At 48.5% G+C, this 9457-nt stretch overlaps 1 long non-coding RNA gene across 1 annotated transcript in view; it reads right to left on the bottom strand.

Moving 5' to 3' along the window:
* Positions 1–8820, bottom strand: part of LOC112549696 — a 14120-nt gene extending 5300 nt beyond the window's left edge. Inside the window, exon 1 of the long non-coding RNA XR_003093207.1 lies at positions 8566–8820. This is a non-coding gene — a long non-coding RNA (uncharacterized LOC112549696). The remainder of the gene's footprint in view (positions 1–8565) is intronic.
* Positions 8821–9457: the final 637 nt, after the last annotated feature.

A 9457-nucleotide genomic window follows, 5' to 3' on the forward strand; every position in this document is an offset into this window, starting at 1 on the left:
GGCAAGAGCGGCCCCTCGCCCACCCCATGCCTGGCGCCCCATGTTGAAGCTACTCACAGCCCACATGGGGATGCCTGTGCCTGCTCTGGACAGTCCTGGGCAGGCTGCGAGCAGCCGCAGCAGGGGACGCGGGCCACAGGGTGGGGGAGGGGCCCCTTTCCCCCCGCACTCAGCACCAGCTCGTTTCCTGCCCACGGTCCTCCCTTGCCCTTCCCCTCACCCAACCTCACCCGTGTTTCCTGTGCCGGTGCAGCCACGAGGAGCCAAATGGTCCTAGGCCAGAAGCCCCTGCATAGGGCTGCCAGCTGGGGGGGGGCGGGACCAAGTGGGCCCTGCTGTTGCAGGGGCCCACCGGGGCTTCCCCTGGGTCCTACTGCTCCTGGTTCATGTCATCTTTGATAGGAACCAAGGACAGATAAATACGTATTAATTTTCTAAATTTTTTTAGGGGCCCCATGGGCTAGATAGAATGGCCTAGTGGACCAGATGTGGCCTGCGGGCTGTATTTTGCCCACCTCTGACCTAGACAGAGGTAGAATTATCCTATAGGAACATCAGCCTGGAAAAGATCACTTGGGTACTGTGTCTAGACTAGGGATCAGAAACCTATGGCTCACAGGCTGGATCTGGCCTGCTAAAAGACTGTATACAGCCTGTAAAGCCAGGGCAGCTGCAATGGAGGAACAGCAGTTGCATGGGGATCAGCAGCATGAGGTAGCAGGGTGGGGAGGGGGGTGAGAATTGGCAGCATGTGGCAGCCTGCCTTAGACTGAACTCCATTAATTCTGTTGACCCCTAGGCTAGACAACAGCACTCTCAAACAGCTATGGGCTCCTATAGACATGTAAGGAGCCAGCTCCGACACACTGGAAAGACTTGATTAATCGAGTCTGCTGGAGCACAGAAATAAAGGTGCTCCAGCAGACTCTAGTGTCATGTGTATCAGCGTCCCCCATGCTGAACAATGGTGGCAAGGTGCTTTGAACTGAAGCTCATTTGATGAGCTTTAGTTCAAAGCATCTTGCTGCCAATTTTTAGCACAGGGAATGCTGATACATGTGATGCTCGGGTGCTTTTAATTAGCATGGTTCACTAATTAAAGTGGCCCCCTGCGCTTTCCTGGAGCACATGTAAAAATGCCCCATGAGACAAATGTTTATTCAGGAAAGGGAAAATATTGGCATCTCTGTTTTAAGAGGCATTTAAATAAGTCTTTGCAGTTTAAAGCTTTGTTATAAGTCAGAGTCATTTTTAATGAACTTTTCCATGTAATGACTACAAGAACAATGCACAACTTTTTGTTCCCTTGCATAGAATGCCTTAGTTTTAATAAAAGACAGGCAATGATTAAAACATTCAATCTGCTGGGAACCTGCCGATACTCACTAACATCTTCCTGATGGCTCTCAGAAAAAGATGAGTCCCCATTCCCTTTTCTTAATTGACAAGCCAATTACACAATGCCATGAAAATAGAGAGTGAAATTCCTTCCTGACCCCCATGGTATGTGATGTTCTCAAAAATGATGTCCGATTACCTTGGTTATCTTAGGCTGCCACAATCCTGCAAAGAAATGTAGACCCTTACTCTTGTTTGAAATCCCATTGCTTCAGTGGGACTTCTGGCAGGACCTACAGGATCCCTACGTGCAAAGCCCTGTGCACGATGGAGCTTGTACAGCTACAGATGTTATCAACAGACAAGATATTATCCAGCCACCAGCCGTAGAGTGCAGTGGCAAGGAAGGTCACAGCTGCTCTCCTCTCCTCACCTATCCAGAGATTTCATAGACTTCATAGATTTCATAGACATTAGGGCTGGAAGGGACCTCGTAAGATCAGTGGGTCCAGCCCCCTTCCCAAGGGGCAAGAAGTCAGCTAGGGTCAAAGGATCCCAGCAACATAAGCATCCAAATGTTTCTTAAACGTGTCCAGAGTAGGTGCTTCCTGACCCCCATGGCATGTGATGTTCGCAAAAAGGATGTTTGATTACCTTGGTTATCTTAGGCTACCATGATCCTACAAAGAAATGTACACCCTTACTCTTGTTTGAAGTCCCATTGCTTCAGTAGGACTTCTGGAAGGACCTATAGGATCCCTAGGTGCAAAGCCCTGTGCACAACAGAACTTGTGCTTGGGGGGTCGGACAGTAAAGAAGTTTTTCCTTATGTCCAGCCTAAAATGGAATTGCAGGAGTTTGTGACCATTGGACCTTGTCATCCCTTGGGGTGCTCTGGTGAACATGTGTTCCCCCAGACCTGATGCACCCCCCTTATGTACTTATAGGCTGCCACTAAGTCACCCCTGAGACTGCGCTTCTCCAAACTGAAGAGTCCCATGGCTTGCAGCCTCTCTTCATAAGGCCTGTTCTCTTGCCCTCTGATCATGTGCGTGGCTCTCCTCTAGACTTTTTCAAGCTTCTCCATGTCCTTCCCGAACTGTGGAGCCCAGAACTGTCTGCAGTACTCCAGCTGCAGCGTCACCAAGGACTAGTACAGTGGGAGGATGACATCCTGGGTCTTGCTGGAGATGCATCGGTAGATGCAAGCCAGAGTTTTGTTTGCTATGCTAGCTGCGGTATTGTATTGGTGGCTCATGTTCATCTTGTGGTCAATCAAGACCCCCAAGTCTCTTTCAGTCATTGTCCTAGTGAGTGTAGCATTGCCAAGCCTATACGTGTGATGTTGTGGCAGGGCACTGTTGGTGCCTACCACTTTGAGGGCCGAGCCAAGCAGCCAGCAGGTGCTTGATTGCGGCAGCCATTTTAGATCTGTGGCTCCCTACATAAACAGAGCAGTTCGCTGCTGGCAGGCTAGGCAGTAACATCGCCTGGCTGCAAGGCTCCATGCAACATCCTGGAGGTAAGGGCAGAAGCTGTACAGGATGGTTTGGAAGCTTCTAGTCCTGGGCATGACCTAAAACTGCACCCTGCCAGGAGTGGGTGGCCTGGTGGGGCTCTCAGTGGTGCCGGAGCCCCCAGGAAATGCCAGGCCAGTTACCACCCTGGTGAAAGGTGAGTAGGGGCGCCTAAACCCCAGCCCTCACCTTCAGGTGGGTTATCTACCATCAGAGCAGGGTAGGCCAAGTAAGCTTCGAGAAGTGCCTGAGCCTGCTGAGGGAGTGACCCCGCAGGGCCAGGCATGCTTCCAGAAGCATTTGAGCCAGAAATGGGGGACCCTGATCCCTAAGTGTAGGCAGGAGGCGTAAACCCAACCGAGGGACTTGACTGGTCAATGCTGGGGCCAGGACCAGAAGGGTAAAAAGGGCTAGGGGTCCATCGCGAGAGATGCCCATGATAAGCAAAGAAGCTCAGGGTCCTGACTGGGCTGAGATGGGGCCAGGGCTTATATGGAAGCTGAAGTTCCCATGAATGGGGCCACAGCTAATGGGTGAAGCCCGGGTGAGCCAACTGCCTGAGATGCCATCTGTGAGGCTTGGACCATGGTGTAGGAGCGGAACAGAGCCATGGATAGCGCCCCCCCCCCCCAAATATTGGGGTGCAAAATGGGCAGCCTCCCGTCTTGGAATATTCAATTATATTCCAACAAGGCATGGCAGACGAGACAGGTGGGTGGCGTGCCCAGAGGCAGGGGGGAAACTAGCTCTGTGGCTAGTCAGGGACCGCACTTTGCCACAGATATGAAGGTTTTTTTCCCAAGGTGGAGCACTTTGCATTTCTCCATACTGAATGCCATCAGGTTTTCATCCACCCACCTTGCAAGCCTATTGAGGTCGGCCTGGATTACCAGCCTGTCCTCAAGTGTGGACACTCTCCCCCAAAGTTTGATGTCGTCAGCGAACTTAATCAGTTGGCTTCTGACATCAGAGTCAAGGTCGTTTATGAAGACATTAAAGAGTACAGGTCCGAGAACAGAGCCTTGGGGGACACCACTAGTCATGAAGCGCCATGTTGATTCAGTTCCATCAACTACCACTGTCTGGGTCCGGCCTTGGAGCCAGTTCCCTAGCCATTGGACTGTAGTGTAGTTGAGGCTGCAGCTGGCCAATTTTTCCAACAGGATATCATGGGACACCAGGTCAAAGGCTTTGTAAAAGTCCAAATATATGATATCAACCTCTGTCCAGGTGATATGTCACCTGGTCATAGAAGGAAATGACAGGCAAGACCTATCCGCAACAGACCCATGCTGGCTGTCTCTCAGGATGTTGACTCCTGTTAGCCTGTTGAGAATGAGTTCTTTGATAATTTTTCTACTGCCTCTTCTTTCTGGTGGCTGTGAATTTGCAGACTTCGGTTCACCACAGCTCACTTTGCCTTCTAGAACAGACTGAACTATTGCTACTGGTAAAACCGGGTGTTCAGCACAGGCACTGCAGCCACTCAGGGGGGCATCTGGTTCAGATGTCCAGGACTAACCAGTTCTTCCTTGATCAGCATGAGGCACTTTTCCCTGAAGCAAAGGAAAGTCTCAGCATTGCTCACTTACTCACCAGGGGATTTGCACTAGTTGGAAAGGCAGGAGTGTGAAAAGGGCTGTTTCTACTTTTTATCCTACTGTCACTTCTTTATTTCCCAGCCTTCATCTGCACTGTATCCAGGGAAACAAACTGTATCTACGCTTAAGTTTAATACATTTTGTATTGCATATAAGGTAAGGGGGCAGCCCCTCTTCATTAGCAAGATGTCTCAAGGAGAAAAACTGGCTGGGGAGTCATAGATTTCAACTGTCAGATCAAGGACAGGATATTTACATTTGATTTAACCTCACACACATTTTGATAACTACAATAAGGGATCAACTTTGGTGGTCCCTGCCCAGCTGCTCAATTGGATACACAGCTCTTTCCATGAAACTGTGTCCCTTAATGCTGAGCCCTTTTACAGATTACACTGCTACAGGGATTAAGAGAACCATGGTGCAAAGTGGTATCTGCCTTTATTCCACTACTGTGTTAACTTCCCAGCTGGTGTACTCCACAAAATGCATGTTATGCAACAGTAACAGTAATCAAAGCTTTGCACATTATGGAGATGGAAACGAGTTAGGTGGAATTCTTGAACCCAGCTCTGAGAGAGGAAGTAAAAGCCCCTCTAGGGTGTCCCAAACCCTCGCCCCATGGACCCCGATACTTACTGCAGGGAGTCCAAAGAAGCAGCGGCCAGGAAGAAATGCTGATGCAGGATCTGCAATTTCAGAGCTGCCTGAGCCTGCATATCAGTGTGGGCAGGGCTTCAGAGAGGCGCGGGCTGCTCAAAAGGCAGCCAAGAACACAGCCGGCTGGGGGAAGAGCGGGATGCTGGCCGGGAGATGCCAGCTGCGGAGCTGGGAAGCACAAGACCCAAGTGCGGGGGAGTGAAGCTGAGCATCTGCCGGAGGACTCCAGCAGATGAGATAAGGAGCACAAGCCTCGGGGACCAAGGAATACCTGGGAATGGCACCAATGCCCTATTAGGGAACCCAAGTACAGTTGCTGGGGATGGCAGCAGGGGGCTGCTAGCCCTCTCAGGCAGCTCGGCGAGGAAGAAGACCCAGCCCTGCGTGGGAATTATGAGCTCCATCAGCTCACGAAGAACAGGAGATCAGCTACAGGTCAGCTGGGACCCGGGGGCAATCACACTAGGAAGCCTGACAAGGGTGGAGCATGGGGCAGCTGCCCGTCCCCATAACTGCTGGGGGAAAGGAACGGATAAGTTCCCCTTCTTCTTCTTTCCCCGAGTGACCAAGCAGGCACTGGGAGATGGGATCCAAGGGGCCCACCAGCGGAGGCCGGACACTTTCTATTGGGTTACAGTATTTTTAGTTACAGTCAGCCCCAAGCTGGGGCAGGTTTAGTTACCCAAGCCGGCCCAAAGTTGAGGGACCAGCTACGGGGAAGGTTGTGTTGACTGAGAAGACCCAACCCATTCTGAGGTGGGCGGTGTGGATGAGACAAGATCATCCAGGGGAAGACCTGCAGGGTTCAGTGTTTGCCCAAGGCTCTGGATGTGGTAAAGGTGGGGTAAAGGGGAGGTTTGAAGCCCCATGAAGAAAGACCAGGGTCAAGACCTCTTTGCTTTGGGGCCACCTGTGGGGAACTTCCTCCCCAATAAAGAACATCAAAGACATGGCAGACATGTAGGAGCAGCACCTGAACCATCTAGGTAGCACCAGAGCCCAATCTCACCCTGACGTCACTTGGAAGCAAGGCACCTACCAAGAAGGGGCCAAAGCCCTACAACACCTACAAGCGACACAGGTACAGCTCTGGGTTAACTAACTTCAGATTGTCAGTCTACAGGGAAGATCCTGCCTCAAGCTGATTGTTATTTATTTTAGTTGAAAATAGTAAAGCAATAAGCATACTTAGACAGATTCTCTGCTGGCATAAGGATCTTAAAAGTATACTGATAAAAATCATGAAAACACTGCAACTGTAGAGCCTATATGTATACATGTAGGTATATGTAGCATATGTGATGGTACAAAACTCAGCAATGCTCATCTCTGGGATCATTTGCAGAATTTATAAATGTCAAGCACCAAACAGAAGTTCATCCTGATAAAATCTTTATCAGACTCCACCCCATTAGGCATTCATTATAGCTCTGTTCTCTACAAAATGAATGTGTGCATATATGCAGGTAGTTAATAAATAAATCGGCAGTAGATGGCACTAAAAATAAGCAGCATTGTTCATAGGTTTCCCAGGTGCAATTAAAATTGTTGTGAAAGCCTGAAAATGGTTTCCTGAGTGCAGATCTCTACCTGGAAAATTTAACATGCTTTCAGCAAATTGTATGGATGGTCTGGTTTCAGCTGTGTGTGTACGTGTGTGTATGTGTGTGTGTGTGTGTGTGTGTACACACACACACACACACACACATACACACACGTACACATATGTGTATGTATGTATATGTGCAGGTCATTTCAGGAAAATAACTGCCTTGTCTATTCTCCTGAAAAAAAATATTTAATGACTTCTTTCATTCTGTTCAGGTTACACTGACATTGTTATTGCTTTCAGTATTGACACTAGGTCTAAAATCTCTTAATGTCTAGAAGGGGTAAAAGCAAGAGTTAAACTCTGAAATAGCTTCACATTTCATGGTTAAAAGTTTCTGGAAATTTTGCACATTAACTTAAATTTTTTTGAGCATATGTTGCAATCTTGTTTTTATTTTCTTATTACCCAGAAGATGATTCTATTTCTTCCTTATCAAACCCAAAAGGAAGCTTACTTTTTAACTTAGATTCTTAAAAATAAAACCAACATACTTGGAGAGCTCACTTTCTGACAAAGACTGAAATAGCCATTATCTTGAGAAGAAAGTATAGATAAGAAACTGAAGAATTTCTCAAGGAAGTGTTTGGTAGTTCCTAGCATAAAGCCTATGACTTCTTATTGGAATTTATGCTCAAACATGTCACATTTATGCTCACATCGGGCTCTGAGGCAGGCCAGGCTCTGCCTCTATGCAGCATACATAGCCACTGAGCATACTGAGCCTTTGCTCTGTGGGTCCTTGCCACTCTGCTAGCTGGAACTGATTGCTGCCCCATCCCTAGCCCTGGCCAGAGTGACACCATGGTCCAAGGGGGGAGAGGCAAGGGGCAGAGCTGGGGCTGATGGAGGAACAGCAGAATGCCCAGTGGATCAGTCAGCTGGGCACTCAGTTCTGTTCCCAAAGCACTCCGAAAGACCATAACAGGTCAGAATGTTTCTAACACTATGGGATTCCTAGCTGAAATCTCTGAGGTTTTTCCCTGTGAATCATGTTTGCACACATCACAGGATCTCAAGGCACCCCAGGGTGCTCCAGCCCCTGGTTGTAAATCATGGTTCTAGGGCTTCTCACAAGGTCTCCAAGTCTAGGTACTTTCCAGGGTTGTTGGTGGGTCAGAGGCAACCACACAGTCCACAAGGCAGAGGAGGAGCAGAGACCAAAGGAATACAGGGAGGTTTGATTATTTTTTTTTAACCATATTATTTGATCCCAGCACATTTCGCATATGCATGAAAGGCACTGGTTATTAAAAGCAGGCTATCTGATGGATGATTAAAACCCCGGCCTTGATATGGGTCTGTTGTTAATCCTCAGCACAATGCTCTAATGATCAACTAGCATCTGCTCCCCATATATGCTTGGGCACATTTAGAAAGGGGTCTTTTGTTTCCTGTGCCTGCAGAGCTAAATGGAGGCAAGTTCTTCTATGCTGCTGAGGTCCCAGCTGAGAATTCAAACATTTTGAGGTTTGTAGTCATTTAGCACTTGTTGACCACGCAGATCAAACCATCATGAACCTCATCCACCAGAGGAGTTAACTGAGGCACAGAGAAATTCAATGATTTGCCTAAGGTCACTCGGGACTGATGCTAGGAATAGGAGTCAGCTGTCCACAGCCAAACACCCTGCATGCTGGGCCCAGCCCTTTTAGACATGTAGCAATGAATGTCTCTTTAGCTGCAACCTTGAGAACCAGAATATAAAACCTTTCATTAAAAGCAGAGCCCTCTTTGCAGAGATCCTCAGCACACTTGCTGAGAACTGCCCCTGCTATGTCCTGGCTAAAGTCTGGCTTGTCCGTTGTGTTAAACTTCCTAGCAACCACACTGTATGTACCTGCATGTGCGCAACTTGCGAGAGCCAGAACTGCTGGGACAGGGTGGTGGAGTCTGGTAGGACCAGCTGTAGTCAGAGCCTTTCAGATGGCAACACCATGCAGGCCCTGCAGGAGGAAGAAGAAAGCAGGGCTGGGTTAAGTGCTGGTTTATTAAGTGTTTCTGTTCCCTTCTAGTGAGATCTGCCATGAGCATCAGGGCAAGTGCCTTCACTAACTGGAACTTGGCCATTACAGTATCCACTGAGTAAAGAGGATACCAGTGCTCTGGTGGGGAGGAGCAGGTACACTCATGCCTATGCCCCTGCAGATTCCCAGCCATGTCCCCAGCCCCCTGCCTGAAGGGGACTAGAACCCCCCTACACACACACGGTGGCTGCATATAGCAATCTTGTCCACAGGAAGGCTTCACACAGAGGGGGAGTTCAAGTCAACCTTGTGGACACTATCCTCCCTGAGTTATGGCCATGAAGCCTTGCCAGAGGAGTTCAACCAGTCAAGAATATAAGCAACCCAGTAACCACATGGGGAGAATGTACTGCATATTCAAACCACTTAAATGTTAAAATAAAATCAGTTCAGTGTCAGTCAAGGCAATGACTGCTGTATGGTAATCTGAGAAATATCAATGCATTTTAACTACATTGGTGGAGAGACTTGTGTCACCCACCATGGAAATGCTTGCTTGCATGTGTGGAGGAAGGGGAATAATAACTGCAGCCATTTCAATGGTGTTAACAAAACACCATTGATCTTGCTCTGATAATGTTTCATGTCCCACACCAGGAGTTCCAGTTCCTCCATTTTATTGCCCAGACTCCTTTCACTAATGTACAAACATTGCTGTTGTTTCCTCCTAACCTTACATAACTTCCTAGTTTAAATATGTGTGCC

The sequence above is a fragment of the Alligator sinensis genome, unplaced genomic scaffold, assembly GCF_000455745.1.
Source record: "Alligator sinensis unplaced genomic scaffold, ASM45574v1 scaffold203_1, whole genome shotgun sequence".
Taxonomy (NCBI): Eukaryota; Metazoa; Chordata; order Crocodylia; family Alligatoridae; genus Alligator; species Alligator sinensis.